Genomic DNA, 21,746 nt, shown 5'->3' on the forward strand with positions numbered 1-21,746 from the left:
GTCTGATAATTGTTTTAAGCAGGTAGTTATGGTACCTAAATCACTCATAGCATTATTCCTATTGATGCACTCAAAGTGTTGCTCGAATCTGACAGACAGAAAACTTTGATGCCAGCAGAGGTGGAACGTAACTCGAGCAGTGTAGGCTAATTATGTACAGTTTCTATGGAAGGGGACTTTATTTGAGTGTTTCTCCCTTTTGACTTTCTACTTTTACTCTACTACATTCCAGAGGTAAATATGGTACTAGTTACTATTACTACAGTATTACTATTATTAGTTACTTTTCAGAATAAGTTTTAACATGCTAATCAAAGCTGAAGATGGAGCTGAGATGAAAGCAACAACTTTACGCCCATTCTCTGGATTGTTGAAAGTAATTTTGTCACAAATCATGACCCGGAGCAAAAACCCACAAACAGACACAAAGACAAAACACAGTGCAAGGTTGTGCAGGGGACCGAGAAAAGGGGCTGTTGTGGTTTGGCTGTAGAGTTCCCAGGTTCGAGTCTGAGGGTCGGCAGGCGAGCTGGAGGTGGAAGGGCAAAGCCAGAGAGCAGTGGCTTGTTGAAAGGAGGAGCAGAGCAGCTGTCAGTCTTAGCAAGCAGAGCAACATAACCCTCATGTTAGCTGATGGATTAGCTTTACAAGACCACACCTCCATCTTCACCACACCACATCATCCGTAGACACTTTTGAGAGCAAGAGGAATACCAGGGCTTCAAGCCTATTGCCCCTGAAGGGGCTTGAATATCTGTATCTTGAATAACTGTATCTGTCACCCAGGTCAGCAGTTGCCCTGGATGGATCTAAAAAAGTGTAGTCATCAGTCGGTCAGCAGTTGACCTGGGCAAATGTCATGCAATTGGGCAAAGTCAGCAATAGAAAAACATGGAAGGGTGATGGTGATGATGTCACAATGCCCTAAAATGGCCTGCGAAGGCCTAAAAACAAAATATCGCTATATATCGCAAATTCTTTTTTCTTTCCTGGAGCACCTAATAACAACCAATATCTGTCATTGGGCCAAATGTCAGGTCTCTGCGATTCAACAACTCACAGCTGATGACGAAAAATAAAAATAAAAATAATAATAAAAATTTTAATCTGAGCAAAAACAATAGGGGTTAGCCCCTTCGGGGCTTGACCCCCTAATAAGAATAAAGAAACAGACAAATCATCCCTTCCTGTTCACCTCAAACTCTACTGGACAGAAATATATGCTCCCATTTTTCACAAGCTTTAAAAAAGGATCTAAGACTTTTTAGATGAAAAAAAAATACTTATTCCTCTCATTTTGTTCACAAATGTGTTTAAATCCATGTTAGTCAGCACTTCTCCTGTGCCTTGGTCTGGTCAGCTCTGAAACTCTGGTTGAGTAATAATAGCCGATTCTACAACAGCACCTTATACCCAGTCAGGGCCTGCTTGTCAACCCACCAGTAATGAGCGGAATAGAGTCCAAGGAGTTGGGAATGTGTAAATTATCAGGACATGTTTGCATTACTCTTTACTTACCTCTCATTGATTTAATCTGTTTTTATTCTTTCAGAAACTCTTGCTACATGTCAACATCAACACAAATCTAATCAGAAGCAGAAGTTTCAGTGTCTGTGTGAATGGTTTGCTACAGCAGGAAACAAAAAACTTCTGAATCAGATCTACACACAGCTTTACATCACAGTGGGAGCAACTGGAGAGGTCAATTATGAACATGAGGTCAAACTGATTGAAGCAGCATCCAGAAAGCAGAGATCAGAAACACCAATCATGTGTGAAGACATCTTTAAACCCTTACCTGGAAGAAATTTACCAAGAACAGTGATGACAATGGGAGTGGCTGGCATTGGGAAAACAGTCTTAACACAGAAGTTCACTCTGGACTGGGCTGAAGACAAAGCCAACCAGGATATACAATTCATATTCCTGTTCACTTTCCGAGAGCTGAATCTGCTGAAAGATGAAAAGTTCAGCTTGGTGCAACTTCTTCATCTCTTCTTTCCTGACACCAAAAAAGCAGGAATCTGCAGCTTTGATGAGTTCCAGATTGTGTTCATCCTTGACGGTCTGGATGAGTGTCGACTTCCTCTGGACTTCATGAAAAACGAGATTGTGACTGATGTTACCAAGTTGACCTCAGTGGATGTGTTGTTGACAAACCTCATCAATGGGAAACTGCTTCCCCTTGCTCGCCTCTGGGTAACCACACGGCCTGCAGCAGCCAATCAGATGAAGTATGTTGACATGGTGACAGAGGTGAGAGGCTTCACTGACGAACACAAGGACGAGTACTTCAGGAAGAGATTCACAGATGAGCAGCAGGCCAAAAGAATAATCAAATACATCAAGACGTCACGAACCCTTCACATCATGTGCCACATCCCAGTCTTCTGCTGGATCACTGCTACAGTTCTGGAACATCTGTTCAAAGCCAGTGAGAGAGAGGACCTGCCCAATACCCTGACTGCTGGTTCAGTCCAAACAGCAACACATCAAGTTTCCTGAGAGAACTGAGACAGAGACCAGGGAGATGATTCTCTCTCTGGGAAAACTGGCTTTTGAGCAGCTGGAGACACGCAACCTGATCTTCTATGAAGCTGACCTGAAGATGTGTGGCATTGATATCACAGCAGCCTCAGTGTACTCAGGAGTCTTCACACAGATCTTTAAAGAGGAGTGTGTGCTGTACCAGCAGGTATTCTGCTTTGTCCATCTGAGCATTCAGGAGTTTCTGGCTGCTGTCTACATGCTCCACTGTCACACAAACAGGGATAAGGAGGTTCTGGAGACATTCCTGGGTGGTGAAGAAGAAGAAGAAGAAGAAGAGGAAGAAGGTAGATCTAAAGACAGTGAACACTCCCTGGATGTCTTCCTGAGGAGAGCCATGCTCAAATCCCTTAAGAGTGAAAATGGCCACCTGGACCTCCTTGTCCGCTTCCTTCATGGTCTCTCACTGGAGTCTAGCCAGAAACTCCTGCGAGGCCTGCTGGGTCAGACAGAGAGCACACCAGAAAGCGTCCAGAGAGCCATCATCAGCAACCTGAAGAAGATGAACACTGATAATACTAAAGTTCAACACATCAATACCTCTCCAGACAGAAGCATCAACATCTTGCACTGTTTGGTAGAGATGAATGACCAGTCAGTACATCAGGAGATCCAACAGTTCCTGAAGTCAGAGAAGAGATCAGATAAACTCTCTGAGATCCACTGCTCAGCTCTGGCCTACATGCTGCAGATGTCAGAGGAGGTTCTGGATGTGTTGGACCTGGAGGCCTACAACACATCGATGATTGGGCGACAGAGGCTGATCCCAGCTGTGAGGAACTGCAGGAAGGCTCGGTTAGTCCTGATGTGAATACCAACAGTATAGAACAGTGTAGTGTGATCTTAATATAACTGACACAATCAGAATTACTATATAGTTCCTCAAACATACACAACTGTTGTTCTACATAGCAGTGTGGCACACAGTAATCACATAATTTACTTTTCCTCTAACAGAGTAAAGTCATTACTGTTGCAGGTTCAGTTTCACATTCCAATCAGTAATCTAAAGCCACTTCTTAACATGCAGTGGAATCAGGATTATAACCTGCTCCTAGCCGGTTGGCCTGCATGTTAAACAACAATTAGCCGGCTTATGCGCACTCCCGCGAGTCCGTATCATATCCATCTCAACCCCTTGTATAAGATCTGCATTATTTTCGCATATCTTGAGAACCGTTGTTCGGCTCGACTTCAAACTTGGGGAGTGTGCTTAGTGGGACCTGCAGTGCAGTGCGAGAAAAACAAATAAGAAATGCGCCCACAGTGGGAGCTACAGCGATATTTTACATTTTCATTGTGATATCTTCAGTGATGTCAAGGGGGAGGGGAATGGGCACTGTGTAATGGGTACTGCACCAATCGGGGGGCGGAGAAGAGTGGGAGAGCATGATGTATGAATGGGAGAAGGGGAATGGGTAGATGTAGGTAGGCAGGGAACGGGCATGGGTAGTGCACTAGTAACAACAACAACAACAACCATTATCATTATTATTGTCCTCGTCATTATCATCATTATTGTTAATTATTTTTATTATTATTATCAGTATTATTATTGGTGGTGGTGGTACTGGTAGTAATACTACTAGTCTTAGTAGACGTAGTAGTATGCTGTATAGGTTTTGATTGGTATGCTATAGTCTCAGCTCTGCTTTGATAATCTCATTTTACATTAAATCTGTAAATAGACTTTGTAGCTGTGAACTCTGAGAGACCTGAGCTCTGAAGTCCTTGTCTCAGCTCTGAAGTCCAACTCCTTCTTTATTATTTATTCAGATTGCGGTTCTGCACCTTGTCAGACGCTCACTGTGAAGTTCTGGCCTCATCTCTGAAGTCCGACCCCTCCCATCTGACAGAGCTGGACCTGAGTGACAGCTACCTGTATTCTACAAGTGTGAAGCTGCTCTCTACTGGACTGGAGAGTCCACACTGCAGATTGGAGACTCTCAGGTCAGAAATATAATGTGCTGATCTGAATATTATATGAATATTGTCATTTGAGGATGTCTCTATCCTGTCTTTCCATCTGAAATCAGACAGTAGGGATGGGTATCGTTTGGATTTTATCGATACCTTTCAACGATACCTATCGATACTTCGGTACTGCTTATCGATACAGATACTTATCGATACTCTTATCGATACTACTCTCCATAATTTGTGCAAAAAATAAAGACATGACATGAAGAGATGTGAAAAGATTCAACAGTAATTTTGTTATTACTTATTACAAGTTAAATTCCTGAGAAGGCCTATTTCACCTCTGTGATTGTGAATATGATGATTTATTAAACCTAGGCCACCTATGTAGTGTCACTCTTAAGGGGGAATCATACTTGCACGTAGAATTCATTGCGCACGTCACTGACTGGAAACTCGACACTAACAAAGTTGCCTGCAATACATCTCTTTACTGGGGCATATTTTCATTTACAAAACATTTTCTTCATCAAGTCTGGATAAATCACACCCGTTTTCAAAGGATTATGGGACAAACCAGCACGATGCAGTCAGTTACGTTACGTGGAGTTTGTGGACCAACTTTATCTGAACGGATGGCTCTGGATGTAACTAATTTGCTGCAAGCTAACGCGTTACAGGTAAAGTGAACACCGTCGCTGTACGTTGTTGTTCTGTATTCAGAGTTGGCAAAGTCCACATAATATTCTGTGACTGTCAGAAAATAGGTCAGGTTCAGCAAAGCACTGTGAGGTTTGTGCAACGCGAGGCAGAGATTTCTCTCTGTCTCAGAATCATCACAGGGCAGTCGCTCGCTTTATCAGATTATTGTATTTATATTGTTGTGTGAATCAGCATCGCGATGCCTCCCATCATAAAACTAGTTTTCTTCCAAATATACTACTGGGCCCGTATGCCTAAAGATTCTGAGAATCCTCTCAGAGAGCTCCTAACTTAGCCTAAAAATTCCTAGCAAGGAGTCTTAGCTTAGGAGTGATTCCAGAACATTCTCAGAGAACTCTGAGCAAGGAATGGACAGAAACTCCTATCTTAGTGAGGAAGTGTGGTTGACCCCGTTGCCAGGTATGAGTCATCATTTCAAAAGCTGTGATTGGTTGATCCTAAAAGCTAGATAAAAATACACTTTTGGTGATAATGAGCATAGAATGGACCGCCAAATCAATAAACTTAATCATAGAATCTAATCTCTATGAAGACTGTGTAATTATAAATAATATTTTACATAAAAAGAAAATCTCTGTTAAATGAATAGTAAGCTATACTTCAAAATTATCTTAAAAACAACAAGAAGTGGCAATTGGCTGGCACATAATGTCCCTCGAAAAGCTGTCTGAGGCCACTCTCAGAGAGCATTCTGGCATCATGTGTTGAGCCTGGCCATTTAGCAACAATGTCCAAAATCTTATAGTCAGCATTGCAAACAAATTGAACATTGATGCTGTGAAACCTTTTCCTGTTCACGAAGACGGGTTCATCTTCTGACAGTGCAGTTATTCGGACGTGTGTCCCATCGATTACACCCACAACACCGGGGAATCCTGCGATGTCCATGAATGCCCTTTTGTGAGCCTGTAAACCCTGCTGAAAAAACCAGCATAGACCAGCATGAATTTCTTGCTGGTCTATGCTGGTTTATGCTGGTTAGTGCTGGTCTGATGCTGGTCTATGCTGGTTAGTGCTGGTCTGATGCTGGTGGACCAGCATTACCTTGCTGGTCCACCAGCTAACGCTTGCTGGTGAAGCTGGTAAACTACCATGGTCTTGCTGGTGAAGTTGCTGGACCAGCATGGTGAAGCTGGTGGACCAGCATGGTGAAGCTGGTGGACCAGCATGGTGAAGCTGGTAAAGCTGGTGGACCAGCATGGTCATGCTGATGAAGCTGGTGGACCAGCATGGTGAAGCGAGTGGACCAGCATGGTGAAGCTGGTGGACCTGCATGGTGAAGCTGGTGGACCAGCATGGTCATGCTGATGAAGCTGGTGGACCAGCATGGTCATGCTGATGAAGCTGGTGGACCAGCATGGTGAAGCTGGTGAAGTTGCTGGACCAGCATGGTGAAGCTGGTGGACCAACATGGTTGTGCTGGGGATTGCTTGACCAGCATGGTCATGCTGGTGGAGGAGATTGTGAAATGCTCCACAATGGAAATTACCTCCTCTGTACCCTGCTGGTCCATGGCATGGATTTAATTTTAACTTTCGTGTCCAGGCCAAGCCCAGGTCCCTTTTTGGGGTGTTTTACAAAAGTTAATTGTGTTAGTGTGTGTTAGAGAAGCAAATGAAAATGTAATTAATGTAATGAGAATATAATTAGGCCTATCAAAATCTTGGGGACAATTTTTGAAGTTTGGGAAACAATCTGGCCCATCACCCATCCCCTATGGGTTATAGGGTGGGTTATATTAGCCTGGGTAAACCCAGCCTCCACGTGACCTGCTCTCAGACCTGAGCCCTGTACTACGAAACTAGTTTAACAGATCCGCGATAAGTCCCTTTGATCTGGTTTGACTGAACAGGATCAAAGCTATCTAGTTAACTGATACTACGACGCTGGTTTTTTACTAGGTAAGTGGACCTGGGATCTGCCTGTGCACGCGCACGTTTTTCGCTCGTGCACAGGCGCGCGTCCATGCGAAAGAGGTGCGCTAGCCAATCACATTATGAACAGCTGAGTTTATCCACGCCCACACCCATTTCCACACCCATTTCCTCGTTCAATGAAGCGCAGTGCATGATCAGAGTTTTAGCGGATATTTAATGTATCCGCGATTTAATGTCAGAATGAAAATCCGCGTTGGATAGTCTGCTGAAGGGCTGTCTAAAGCAGCAGCTTGTATTCACATCAGTCATTTGATTTACTTTGATCAGCGATTTCTGTCTCCTACAGCTTTGTGCGAGTGTAAATGTACATTAAATGTGTAATCTCAGTCTATAAATTTCCACAATCTGTAAGCCTATTTAGACCATAGATTTAGAAAGCATGCTCAATGAATAATGATCTCTATCACTCATTATGTGTGTGTGGTTGCACTGATCGAATAATTCATATATAGGCTATAATAATGATATCCTAATATAAAAGAGAAAACTGCTGGACTGAATTGAGACGATGCGGGCATACTTTTCATTGATAAAAACTAGCCTATTTTTGCTCATATATTGGCATACAGCCTACAGGACACAGTTCCAGCTGAAACATGCAAGAAGCCTGCATATTTAGTATTGGGGCTATCCCATATTTATCCCATCTATATTATATGTATAGGCTTTTCTGGCATGTAGGAGAATATCACCCTCACTCCATTTGAGGCTCCGTTTAGCCTATGATATGCGCTGCGGTGATTAATAGTGATCATATTTCTCCACGCATAGTTGAGCTGTTAAGACATAAAGTGGTAAGTAGGCTTAATTTAATTATGTAGCCTACAGAGCCACAAATGTTTTTCTTGTTATATTCTCAGTTGACTGCAATCTATTTTTCATATGGCGATCTTATATGAACGGTGAGTGACTCCAGAGAGCCGATTATATGGGTCTGTCATGGATTTTGATCTTATCCTCTGAAGCTAACCTGGTCGCGACCAGGTTAGCTTTGCAGCCTCAGTTGCCATGGTGATTGAAAGTTAACTTGCTTTGTAGTACGGCTAAACCAGGTTTAAACTCAAACTTACTCGGATAAGGCATTAAACTAGCTTCGTAGTACAGGCTACTGCTCTCAGTCACTACGAGAGCAGAGCAGGTCTGAGAGCAGGTCACGTGGAGGCTTGGTTTACCCAGGCTAGGGTTATATGCCTTCTTTTTTATATTTTGTATTGTCTTCTGGCCTCCATTGACAGCTTGCCAGATAAAATAAATGGTACAGGGCCAAGTTATAACATAAGCAACAAATAACGCAACACACAAGAAAAAAGTTTTAACCATGCCCAACAAAACACCTTACAGGGTAACAGGCTAATATAACACAATACAAGAGGCTAATGCAATTCTATATCAAGCATAGTCCTTTAAAATAACATTACACATGAATGTATTATTATTATTATTATTATTATTATTATTATTATTATTATTATTATTATTATTATTATTATTACCTTTATTGTTATTGTTATTGTTATTATTATTATTATTATTATTATTGTTGTTGTTGTTGTCATTATTATTACTATTATTACTTTCAAGCTATGTTATGTTTTCTACTGTAACAGAGGCTTTAATTAAACTCTAGGTGGCCGTGGGTCAGACTCATTTCTGAGGCCAGTTTTCCCATATAGAGGGTATGCACGTGATGTCACAGGCAGAAGTCACTGCATGGTCACGCCCACTGAGTGACAGCAAGACATGATTTTGAATGCAGTAATCAGCCTAGATTAATGACACCTACTGCTCCAAACAACAGAGAACCTGCTGAATGTTTTGCCCATAGGTTTTGCCAGTCCCGATTGAGGGGGCATGTTCCAGTGGGAAAGTGACGTCCGTGCTGCATACCCTCCATTCAATTGGAACTATTTTATGGAACTGAGTATCACTACGCCTCTGATATGCTGCGCGAGACCATCTCCAAACTTTCGCGCGGCTGGACCTGCCTGCACCATTTGTCAATTGTCAGTACAGCACTCACTGCTCCGGTCTTCAAATAAACTCCAGAAACAATGAACCGGCGGCTTGAAGCAGATTATTTGTGGAGGTGAGTGAAGTAGGCTTAACTTGCTTGTGTGTTATTTACTACGACAGAAAGAGGTTATTTTGGTTTAGTATTTAGTTTAGTATTTTGGTTCAGCTGTCAATCAAATCTTCATTACAGGATCATTTTCTCTTCCAAATGAAGGCGAAAATGGCGCCTAGTGCCTGTCATCTGGCAGAGTTTCTAGCCCATAAACTAACTACTAACTTGAGCAATTATGCAAACTAAATCAAACGGTAATGTCTAAGAATGCAAAGAAATGTAACTGGCTCGTTAAAACACGCATTCCAGGAATATTATTTACATTTATAACGATAATGGCGCGCGCCTCCGAGCCTGACAGCCTCCCTGGCTGTCAGGGGTCGTCTCTCGGAGATTCCAGGAGGGCGGGCGGGCAGCACCTATGAATCGGATTGTCCGCTCGCCCCGCACGAAGCAGCTGGCTCCCTGGTACTCTGCGGATCCAACTCGTGTAGCATGACAACAGGCTGAATCCCACTGGATTTGCGGGTGGAACACGCCAGGATTGGCCAATCCCAAAGCCAGTCCTCAGAATTGTCAAATCAAATCATCGACACGTATATGGTCCGCCTCTCAATTCGTTTTCAGTGTCTGACGCTCGCGCTGGTGCATTCCGTTCCGGTTCACTTCGACTTTAATGGTGGAGCTGATTTAATTACTGTATAAATATGAAAACAGGGGGAAAGCTCTACCTTACCTGGTATTTGTGATGTGTAAAGTAAAGCTAGAGAAACTGACCCAGACCTTTTTCGTTGGGTTTCACTTTTCAATTGTGCAAATATTACAGTCACTAAACTGTTTCCCTGTAATGCTCTGTAGATCTTGGATGTAACCATATTGAGATTTCCATCTCTTTTTCAAGTGGGCCCTGCTCGCACTCACACACACATTAAGGGGTTAAGGGCCTTGCTCAAGGGCACCTCAGTGATGGTAATGAGGGAGGGGCAGTGCTGCTTTTCACACATTCTTTTCTAATTGACACTGTCTCTTTGTCTATATACTGTGTGTGTGCAGGTTTTCGATGAGATATCATACATTGAGGGAGAAACAGCCAGTGGGGGACACACATTAATCTGTTAAGTAAGTTGAGAACTTTTCTTTTCTCCAAAAACCTATTCCTATGGTCCTCTAGGCCTACTTGCTTTTTATCCTTTCTGAAAAGGATTTTATTTTATTTTATTTTATTTTATTTTTATTTTTTGTGTGTGCTTTGAGCACCACAACATGGCCGGTGTCTCCAAAACTCAGCAACTCACACCAAAACGATCTAGATGGACATATCCTGTGGGTGGCTGTAGTTTTAATTAAAGGTGACTGGCTTGTTAAATAAATGATTTGTGCACATAGCTGATGCCATGATCCCATGGAACCTAATGCATGTGTCACTGCATTTGGACTCTTATTTACCAAATTGTAATGTGTCTGGAATGGATGAGCTGTTTTACCGGGTTCCAAGGTGGATCAGAAAGGTGCGATTTAACGCCCCCACTTACAGTATCTGACTTATCAACTTCAAGATGAATTTTAAAATGTGTTGGGAACTTGGGACCAATCGGGCTGTGAGCCAGAAAGGTCTTTGTACAGCTAGACCCTGGGCAGACAGTACAGTGAAATAATTTTTAAAGTAGCTCATGCGTCACTTTTGTGTAGCACTTTTTCAAATGGCAGTTGAAATATTGACCAAAGAACAGTGTTACTCTGCCACTAATTTATCTCTGTTTGCTTTTCAGTTTGATACAAAGAATGGCTCCAGAACCAAAACCTGGGTGAAGCAGATGTGGAAGCTCGAGTGGGGAAGCCTGGATGCTACATCACAGAGAAAATAATGGACATAAACAAACAAGCAAAGAATAGCACTTCAAGGGACACTCCACCGAAAAACAATGCTGATTTATTTTGCACATAATCTCACACATATCCAAAAACTGTAAACCGTTTTGCAGGCATTCATTTAGTTTGACAGTTATTGAGAGTTGATTTAAATTGTGATTTGTGAATGACATCACTGGTCCACGACTGAACTCAAATCAACTCTCAATAACTGAAATTAATTAATTACGGTAAATGAATGCCTGCAAAACATTGTTTTTTTCCATAAAGTTTTTAGGATTGTGAGATTTTGTGCAAAATAAATCTGCATTGTTTTTCAGTGGAATTCTCTACTTCTGATTTGACTTAAGGCCTTTGCTCCTCAAGGGAGCATAGGCTATTGACAAAATGTCGGTGGTTGGCGGTTCTTCCCTGTTCTCCCCAATTGAGCCTGCTCCCAGACATTTCTGCCTGCACACCTCTTCTCCAGCTGTTCCTGGGGTGACCTCTTTTCTTGTCGGGTGATGTTGCCTGTTTGTTGTGTTATTGTTAATTAGTCAGTAGTTTTATTATTTAATTGAGTTTAATTGTAATGAGTCTTTAATTGCCTTCAGCACATTAATTGAGTTGAGTCACACTTTTACTTTTAATACTTTTGACATAAAGACAGGTACAGGCTGACTGTTCAGGTGCACTGCTGTATGTGCGGTTCTCTCTCCCACTCCCTCTCTGTGTTGCTTTTATTTAATAAATAATTATATTGTTATGTAAACCTGAAATAGTCTTCATTTAACTAGTTCAAGAAAGATTACTTTTGTGATGTTTATCTGGTCTGACTACTCTCAGCATGGGGTGCTGGTTAACAAGCATTCAACCATAGACCAGCATGTTGTGTTTTGACAGCAGAATAGCTGGTGTATGCTGGTCACACCAGCACACCAGCATAGGTGTACTGGTGTATGCTTCCCATGCTGGTCACAAGACCAGCATATGTGACCAGCATCCCATGCTGGTCACACCACCAGCATACCAGCATCATCGCATGCTGGTCACACCACCAGCATACCAGCATCATTGCATGCTGGTCACACCACCAGCATCCCATGCTGGTCACACCACCAGCATCCCAGCATCCCATGCTGGGATGCTGGTACACCAGCATAACTTGTTGTGTTTTCAAAACACAACAAATTTACCAGCATCCCAGCATGCGATGCTGGGATGCTGGTACACCAGCATAAAAAGCTATGCTGGTGCATGCTGGTTTTTTCAGCAGGGAAGTGTGGACATCCAGCGGAAATGAAACAAATTGTGTCACAATATGAGGCTGTGACAGCGCTGTCAGTGTTTGCTTGATGACCCTGCTGATGGAGGGTTGTGACAGACCCAAGTCATCACTGCTGCATTGTTGCATTTTACCTGTTGCTAAATACCTCAGTGTTGTGATGACTTTCATTTCCGGTGATATTGCATTGTGGCGTTGGGTTGGAGAAGTAAGCGCATCTCTAATGAGATCAACCACGAACATGATTCCTGCACGATCCAATCTGTAGCGTTTAATTAATTCACTGTCATCCAGTGTTTGGAGAATATCTCTCCTGCCTCTTCTTTCCGCCATTTTCTCCTCTGCTTAGGGAACTCCTAAGCCTCTTAAAAGTCCTCTTCCCTGCTCTTAACCGATCTCACCTTAGGAGCTCTCTTAAGAGCTAGTATTCTTTAGGAATACCTTTTATCTTTACTAGGATCTACTCTTCACTTTTAGGGGAAATTCTAAGAAAACATCATGATTCTAAGAATTTTCTTAGAATTTGGCCACTAGGAGCAACTCTTTGCACTAAGAATCTTTAGGAATACGGCCCCAGGACCTTATTAATTCCTGGTACTGACCAATCAGGAACCGGTACCAAATAATATCGGTGTTTGGTACCATCACTATCAGACAGTGCAACATTTGATCTTCCTGAGTAAATTCCTTTGTGGTAAAATGAATTGTTCTATCATAACTCCAATTCGAATACATATTCTGATGTAAAATGCACTTGGGACACCAGAGGTGTTGTTCAATGTAGGTGTTTCCAGACTTAAAGGGGTGTGATGTGAACTCTGGTAGAACCTTGGCTTGTATAAGACGAATCAGCGTGACGTCACTTGCTACCCAGAAATGCGGAACCCTGCGGCAGTTATTTGTATGAGTTGAGCCAAACAAACGTTAATATCTCAAAAACTATACATCACCATCACTTATATTTTCATACATTCTGAGTGAGAGCAGAATTAGCTCAATAATTTGATGTATAATATATGCATATCGTGTTAAAGTTGTGTGAACTGTCGCAGTTTTTAAAATGTAAACAGAGTCAGCCGACTAGAGTCAGACACTCAAGCCTCTCAAAGCTCACGCTCCATAGGGTTCCATTGCTGTTGCCACCCAGTGATGCGGTTTATTTACCAAAATGCTGCTCGGTTGATCCCTCATAGCTTTCTGGAATTGATAAAACCCCAAATTCTGTGATTCACTCTCATCTGTTGCTCCAGTAGAGACAATTAGAGAGTTCAGGTTAAATTAAGGTCAAGTTCCCATTAAGTTATGGTGCAGTTAGGGGTAAGTTTCCCACCCAACTCAAATTCAACTTTTTATTACAATTATTTCCAGAGAAAATTGCCATATGAAAATATTGTCCCAATAAGAAGTGCATTCTGGACCTAAGGTCACAAACGTCAAGGCACAAACTGCAGATGTATTCATCTGGTTGGTTATAGAATGTGTTGAGGGGAAATGGAGAAATCCTGAGACAGAGATGTGACAGGCTGTCTGGTTTCAGATGGAAAGACTACAGTCTAGTAAGCCAGTAAGCCCTCAGCAATATTTCATGTAATGTTTTTGCTTTATTCTTTCTTCAGATTGAGTGGCTGCAGCTTATTAGAGACTGACTGTAAAGACCTGGCCTCAGCTCTGGAGTCCAAATCGTCCCTTCTGAGAGAGCTGGACTTGAGTTGCAATGACCTGCATGACTCAGGTCTGAATCTGTTCTCTGCTGGACTGAAAAGTCCAGACTGCAGACTGGAAACTCTCAGGTAAAATCAGTTTGCACTTTGCAGTTTTTCTCAGTTGATTCAACACATTTCTCGTCTCTCAAAACAGGATTCCTGAATCTGCAAAGGTCGCCCTGCAGGTTTTACATAAGGATTTGGATTTTATTGATCCAGCTTCATATACACAACAGTGAAGCTCAGTGACTGAGAGAAGATCATCCATGCTCTGATATCTTGTCATTGTTACTGCACCTCTCTCTGTTCCTCTCCAGCTGCTTCAGAATAGAGCAGCTGGATTTTAACCAGTAGGAAGGTGACCTCTTCATCTCCCCAGTTTTAACATCATGTCGTCTGGTTCCCAGTTAGGTAGAGAATTCATATTAGAATGCTGCTGAACACATTTAAAGCAGGCTAGTTTTGGTCCTGAATTTCACTGTGGAGCTCTTAGTTCCCTGTGAGCTGAGATTTCTAGGTCGTGACTTTCCTCCAGACTCAATACTGAAGGTGGTTTCATGTTAGTCCTCAGTGGAAAGCCTTTCTGAGGTACTTAGGCTCCAGAGTCACTCTCATCTTTAAAACTCATTCGAAAATAAACTTTGATTGACTTGCTTTTGTCTCATTTTGTGTCACATGTTTTGTCTCTCCTGACTTCTTCATCTTGTTTCTCATGTTTGTATTTTATATTATTTAAATCCATTTGCTTTTAAAGTGTTTCATAATTTATATCCACTTTTTTAGTTTGTTTTTATAGCTCAATGTGCAGCGTAACAAAGCATGTGCAATTTGGAGCATTTATTTATCCAATCAGCTTACAGCACCATGTGTGAATACATGGTTAGCATGTGCGACCCAGTGGGAATCAAACCAGTTTCCCTGTCAGTGTTAGTGCTCCAGTCTGCTTAGTATACAGCACCATGCAAACACACTGGACCTGCTTTAGACCAGGCCTCACCAATAAAGTCTGTCAGTAGAAATAATACAATAATGACATTATTGGTCAGTTAGCCTCATCAATAAAGTTTTATCAGTACAAATAATACAATAATGACATTAAATATAAGGGTCAGTTAGCCTCATCAATAAAGTCTTGTCAGTACAAATAATACAATAATGACACAATATAAGAGAATAACATGTCTTCTTGTCCTTCAGGCTGAGTGTCTGTCAGCTGTCAGAGAGAAGCTGTGAAGCTCTGGCCTCAGTTCTCAGCTCACATGCCTCTAGTCTGAGAGAGCTGGACCTGAGCAACAATGACTTCCAGGATACCGGACTGATGCTGCTCTCAGAGGGACTTCGGAGTCCACACTGTAAACTGGAGACTCTCAGGTCAGGATCATTGTTACTGTTCAACAGACCATTTAAATTATGTTCTACATGGGCGTCCGGGTAGTGTAGCGGTAGATTCCCTGCCAACACGAGGGTCGCATCCACGTGTTACCTCCGGCTTGGTCGGGCGTCCATACAGGCACGATTGGCTGTGCCTGAGGGTGGGAAGCTGGATTGGGGTATGTATCCTGGTCGCTGCACTCGCGCCTCCTCTGGTCGGTCGGGACGCCTGTTCGAGGGGAAGGAAACTGGTGGGAATAACGTGATCCTCCCACGTGCTACGTCCTGCCGGTGAAACTCCCTTGTCAGGTGAAAAGAAGTGGCTGGCAAATGTGCATGTGTGTCAGAGGAAGCATGGCGCTAGTCTTGGCTCTCTCCAGATTGGAAGAGGGTGGAGCAGTGACCGGGGCAGCCACTAGAGCAGCAGGGGGAATTGGCCAATTACAATTGGGGAGAAAAATGGGGGGAAGGGGAAGGGGGGGGGTCAGAAAAAAAATCTGCTCTGCACATGAATGTCAAAGAAAATATGTGAACCCTCATTTTCCCGCTGAAGTGATTTTTTAAACCAGCTGAGAAACCATCTTTCAGCTCTACTCTCTCTCCGCTGAGAGAATATTTCATTATTTCTCTCCACACTGCCTCTGTTGGTGAAACCTGAAGCAAAGGACTTGTCACAATATGTTAAATTGAGTGCAGAACTGAAATGAAAACGCAAATATTAGAGACAGGTTTTTTTTGTATTATAAGTGATTTCAAGATTCAAGATTCAAGATTCAATAGTTTTATTGCCATATCAACCAAAATTTATTGGAATTTGTCTTGGCATGCTCAAACAGACAAAACAATCACAGTAACAGACCATGAGAGACAGACAATACAACTACACGTCTGCTGCAATGTATAAAAAGTAGAGGAACATGCAATCAAAAACAACTGCAAAATGCAAAACAGTATGCAATACAGTGTACAGTGCATTGTAGGCACAGGCGGCTAGTGCAACAAAAAAAAGTGCACAATGCATTAAAGTGTCTGGTGCATTAAAAGAATAGGGGGTCAAATTAAATTGGGGTGGTGAACTGAACTGAGGAGGAGTTAAGGGCCCTCACTGCTTCAGGGTACGAGCTGTTACGCAGACGAGTGGGTCGGCATTTGATGCTGCGTACCCTTCTTCCCGAAGGAAGGGGGGCAAAGAGAGCATTGGCTGGATGGGAGGGGTGCCTTATTATCTTCAGCCATAGCTTCAATATGCGCTCGTTCAAAGCAGTTTATTAATGAGAACATCCAACATGTAGCTGGTTTTAATCAAAGAGTTTCCACTGAGAGCTATGATCTGTTTTTAGAGGGTTAGATTCAAAATAAATAAATGATAAACTATTAGTGTTGAGTGATGACGCTGAAAATGTTACAATACAAATGTTCATATCAGGCAGTGTTGACTTTCATAACTATGCAAAATCACTATTTCTCTAAGTTTAATTTTCCTCCTGAATAAAAGTTGAATAGAAGATCTGTCAAATTTTATTTAAAACACGTTTTTACTGACAGAATATTGGACTTAGAGTTTGAATGAGGAGAAAACAACCTGAAAAGTCACATTGAACACGTTCAACAACAGATCCTCCTGGAAGACAATACAGCAGCAACTGGTCAGCAGTTACATTACATTTTTTTTTGTGGTTCATATACTCAAATTAATATTTACAGTGGCAGCGAGCTTCAGTTGGTGCTCTCAGCTGAAGGCCTTTCAGCTGCCAGGTGGCTGCCATGCAAAGAATTGGACTTTGTTACACCATAATGGACATTAAAGAAACTAATCACCTATATTGTTTATTAAGAGGTTGAATGGGTTTAAGTAACTATGTTACTAGCACTTGTACACTTGAAAAAGTGCACAATTATTGTTATAAGCAAATTTGTACATTAGATCCGAGGAAATAGCGGCCATCTTGGATTTAAGGTCAAATCTGACTTCCCCCCACATCTGAAAATAAACCTTATGGTATTCACTCACTATCTGATTTGTGAAACTTTTATCCCATTTGTGAAAAGCAAAATAATAGGTGGTTTCACTGAGATTTCATAGTTTTTCCCCATCTAGACCACATACAACCAGGTCCAGTTCAAAATACATTACTTTTTCCATGTCTATTTTATTTTATTCTGTTTTTATTTATTTTTTCTTATTTTTCTTATTTGATTCTCTTTTATTTCTTATAAAAAAAGAAAAGAAAAAATGCTGCCATGATACCAGTCGGCTCCTCCCCCGATCTCCGCCTCCTATGGCTCCTCCCACAGCTCCACATCCATCGGCTCCATATCAATCCATCCAATCCACCAGTTGCCTATGGATAGAAAAGGGCACAAGCCCTGAGCTATCCCATGATCAAGAACTAACGAACGAACGAAAATGGAAAATGGAAGATTTCATTGTTTTTGCCCATCTAGACCGCATAAAACCAGGTCTAGTTCAAAGACCATTACACTTAGGCCTTTCAAATCTGGACTAGATTACCAAGGGCACCCTACACTCTCACCAAGAAATACTTTAAGATTTGTGAAAGTGTTATCCTGGTATGAGCACACTTGAACATTAGACTAGGGAGGAATGACGGCCATCTTGTATTTGAGGTCAAATCTGACTTCCTTCCACATCTGACAATAAACCTTATGGTATTCACTCACTACGTGAGAAATCTCATGCTTTTTATACAAGGAGTGCACAAGTGTTATAAGCACATTTGTAGATTAGACCCGGGGGAATGGCAGCCATCTTGGATTTGAGCTCAAATCTGACTTCCCTCCACATCTGAAAATAAACCTTATGCTAGAGAAACAACTGTGTTCTCACACTTAATACTCTTGTAGACCTCTGGTGGTACTTTGTGTATTATGTCTGTATTGTGTGTACATTAGGGCTGGGCGATATCTCGAATATACTCGATGCATCGCGGCTTGTGCCACGTGAGATGTAGAAATGACTATATCGCGAACATTCGAGTATAATTGTCACACATTATACTCAAATTACTCAAAATGAAACGTCCAGGGTTTGTGTCTCCAAAAGCAACTAACGCTAACGTTACATGCAAGGTAGGGTGACCAGACGTCCCCGATTTTCAGGGACAGTCCCCGATTTCGGTGCTCTGTCCCCGGCTGGAGCTGTCCCCGAAAATGTCCCCGATTTTGGCCACAAAGTCAAATAATAATACTGGCAAGAAACTCTATAACAGAGCATTTGCGGCACCACCAAAGCCTGTCATTGTGCACGTTGTGCAAAGTGCTGGCTGTGTGTGACAGAGTAGATCACAGAGTAGATCTCCTCCCTCTGCCCGTGCCGTGGTTTTCCCAGGACCCAGCCGCACGCAACTGAAGCCCCAGAGGTGGCGAACGAGAGGCGGAGTCTGCTTCTGCTTTTGCTACCGTCCTTGTTTACCGGACCCCATTCAGCGGGTTATCCATCCCAGTTGTTTTGAATAGTACAGTAAAACTATCTGGTAAGTAAGTGCAGTAACTAACTCAAAACGTTTTTGCAGAGAAGTCAGTAACGTTTTTATGTACACCAAACTCCATTGAAAAAAATGACAATTTTTAACATGATTGGCGATGGATCATTGTTATCTAGTCATTAGCCTACTGTTCCCTAAATTGGCCTTCAGCCATCAAAACTTTGATAACCCCTGGTTTGCTTAAACACAATAGGTCATATTTATCTCTAGATTACAATTTTAATCATTAAAATTGCCTTTTAGTATTAACATGATTTTTTAAATTATTTTGTCAGCATTTAATATTAAATTAGCAGTTAATATGGTCATGTGGCCATTGAATACTTGAAACTGGTGAGCGACACCCTAAACTCAAGGAAAGTGTTTACTGAGGTAATAAATCACTACTGTAATGTTTTTGTTTTGTGTAAATAAATTATCCACCAGTTGGTGAGGTCAAAGAGAGAAGTTGTCCCTCTCTTCCTGCCACTCTTCACAATACACCAGTAGCCTATTTCCCATGAATGACCTAGGCTGTCTAATTTGTGGTAAATTGTGCCAGATAACTAGTAACCATTGTAAACTGCTTCTTTTTCAATTGTTTCAAAATCACAAAGTTCTTCATAGATCTAGCCTCTTACTTTTGCTCTCAAAGTGCACCAGATTTATGCATTTTACTGTAAAATGTACACAATTTTCTAAAAGCCGCCTGGGCCCCCCCTGGGCCCCGCTAGCGGACCAGAAAATGTCCCCGATTTTCATTTGAGAAATCTGGTCACCTTAATGCAAGGTAACGTGAAGCTAACGTAGTCTATAATCTAAACGTAATCTATAAGGAAAACGAATGCGCACATTTACATAAAAGTCAACATCATCACATAGTGTCTTTTCTTTAATCTAGAGGCATCATTTTTCAGTCAAAAGTGAGACGACACAGATATGATGGCGTATAGTGAGGCTTTCCATGCCTCACTATAGAACTGGCCCCAATGCAAAATTCAGACAGCTTATATGTTGCCGTCATGCCAATAAGAGTCTAAATTGCCTTTTATGTGTTATCGGCAGACAAAGCAGCTAGGCTTTCGGTTCTATAAAAGCCATTATTTTTTGTATTGGCTATTGAGTGATACACTTTACTAAAACAATCATATTATATCACAATAGTGATGTCAGATTTGCTTAGGTCAGAGCTATGGAATATTAAATCATCCATCTTTGCTCACTACATAATAATAATAATAATAATAATAATACATTTATTTTATAAGGCGCCTTTCACGGCACTCAAGGTCGCCGTACAACAAGTAAAAACAGTTACAAAAATACAATCAAAACAGTTAAATTACATGACAGAAAAAAAGCACAGAGCTTGCAGCAGAGCAACCAGCGGGAGATGTGTCTCAGACATACGCCTGCCTAAACAGGTGTGTTTTGAGGTTTGTTTTGAATGAATTGATGGCGTCGATGTTCCTGATGTCGGGGGGGAGGGAGTTCCAGAGGCGAGGGGCAGAGTGGCTGAATGCTCTTGCCCCCATGGTGGACAGACGGGCAGGGGGGACAGTGAGGTTGATGGAGGAGGCAGACCTGAGGGACCGGGTGGGAATGTTGAGGTGGAGGAGGTCGGACAGGTATGGGAGGGCGAGGTTGTGGATGGCCTTGAAAGTATGGAGGAGGATTTTATAGTCTATGCGTAGTTTGATGGGGAGCCAGTGGAGTTGGTGTAGAATGGGGGTGAGGTGACTGGTGACAGGGGTTCTGGTGATGATACGGGCAGCAGCATTCTGGACCAGTTGAAGCTTATGGAGGAGTTTGTGGGGGAGGCCAAAGAGAAGGGAGTTGCAGTAATCCAGGCGGGAGGTGACGAAGGAGTGGACCAGGATTGCGGCGCTGTTGGGAGTGAGTGAAGGGCGGAGGCGGTTGATGTTGCGAAGGTGGAAGTAGGCGGACCGGATGGTGTTGTTGATGTGGGAATGGAATGATAGGGTGCTGTCGAGGACGACAGCACCACCTTCTTTTTTACCCCAGGTGTGCATAAAATACAGGTTAAGAACTTATGGAAAAGTAATGGAAATCCATTGGTCAAAATGTGTATGAAGGGTTAAATTGAGCATTTATGAGAGATTTCAAAAATATCGAGATATATCGTGTATCGCGATATAGCCGAAAAACATCACGACATTCTTTAGAGGCCATATCGCCCAGCCCTAGTGTACATTGTGTGTACTGTATTGTATGTACATCCTTGAATATTTGTATGTATAGCTTTCCTCATGTGGTTTTATATTTGATTATGTTTCTTTTCGGGTATGTCCTCTGGGGTGTATTTTAGTGACTTTCTGTATAGTGACTTTCTAGTCAATACATTTGTATGTATAGCTTTACTCTTGTGTTTTTTTATATTTGATTTTGCTTCTTTTTGGGTATGTCCTCTTGGGTTGTGTTTTGGTGTAGGAGTCGCCTGTGGACAGGTGTTGAAAATTAGCGTTCCGCTATGAACACTTAACACTGTGTATCTGTGCATACATGTATGTTACATCTCCAATGCTCTGTGATGTCCATATCAAATAAACTTAACCTAACCTAACCTATGTGTGTTTTCCTGTGTGTGTGTGTGTGTGTGTGTGTGCGTGTGCGTGTGCGTGTGCGTGTGCGTGTGCGTGTGTGTGTGTACGTACGTACGTACGTGCGTGCAGGCTGTCAGGCTGTCTGCTCACAGAGGTTGGCTGTGCTTCTCTGGCCTCAGCTCTCAGCTCCAACCCCCCCCCATCTGAGAGAGCTGGACCTGAGCTACAATCATCCAGGAGCCTCAGGAGAGGAGCTGCTGTCTGCTGGACAGTGGAGACTCAGGTATGGAGAGGGAAC

The 21,746-nt window shown here is 42.3% G+C and overlaps 1 protein-coding gene and 1 pseudogene across 2 annotated transcripts in view; one reads left to right on the plus strand and one right to left on the minus strand.

Annotated features, from left to right (window-relative positions):
- The window catches only part of LOC310791610 (asc-type amino acid transporter 1-like), a gene marked incomplete at both ends in the record, with an annotated part of 191,603 nt that overhangs the window by 118,261 nt on the left and 51,596 nt on the right, over positions 1-21,746 (minus strand). The gene's annotated exons all lie outside the window — the stretch shown is intronic.
- Positions 1,771-14,382, plus strand: LOC310791146 (protein NLRC3-like; annotated as a pseudogene). The gene is made up of 5 exons: positions 1,771-2,685; positions 2,770-2,990; positions 4,347-4,428; positions 13,942-14,115; positions 14,346-14,382. The product of its transcript is annotated as a protein NLRC3-like (transcript).

Source organism: Poromitra crassiceps (genome assembly GCF_964638095.1).
Source record: "Poromitra crassiceps genome assembly, chromosome: 16".
NCBI classification, from domain to species: domain Eukaryota; kingdom Metazoa; phylum Chordata; class Actinopteri; order Beryciformes; family Melamphaidae; genus Poromitra; species Poromitra crassiceps.